This window comes from Triticum dicoccoides, chromosome 5A (genome assembly GCF_002162155.2).
Source record: "Triticum dicoccoides isolate Atlit2015 ecotype Zavitan chromosome 5A, WEW_v2.0, whole genome shotgun sequence".
Taxonomy (NCBI): Eukaryota; Viridiplantae; Streptophyta; class Magnoliopsida; order Poales; family Poaceae; genus Triticum; species Triticum dicoccoides.
This window is the reverse complement of record NC_041388.1, coordinates 436,339,410-436,339,926: the sequence shown is the minus strand read 5'-3', so window position 1 is coordinate 436,339,926 and position 517 is coordinate 436,339,410.

Below are 517 nucleotides of genomic sequence, written 5' to 3'. Positions count from 1 at the left end.
TGCATCAATCAAGGTAACCAAAACCCAACCGGATCCTTGTCTCTTGTCTACAGTTTTTATAAATGTGAAATATCAGCAGGTCCTAGCTCAGAGCTATATAGTGGTCGATCTCAACTCAATCACTTCTCGTAACTATCAATAATTATAGTGATCGACCATGCCCTAGCCTAGCATCCACACAAAACTATCCAAACAAATGGGGGCATGTATGTTTCTCCCATTGAAATGCAAATGTAGCCCAGTTCTAAATTAGAGAAGTTGAGATATGTTAACTTACAAGGTACATCTCTTGTTTTATTTTATTTTTCAGGAGCAAAGCTTTTGGGATCCTGCAAACAGGATAATCTGTTGATATAATCTAGTCCTTAGCCGGGACCATGTTATTGAAGCAAGCATAATTATGTACCGTATGATGAAGATTGTGGGCACTTGGTTAGGAATAAAAGAAGAAAACATGTGTGTGTGTCTGTGTGTGTGTGTCTGTGTGTGTGTGTGTCTCTGTGCGTGCGTGCGTGCA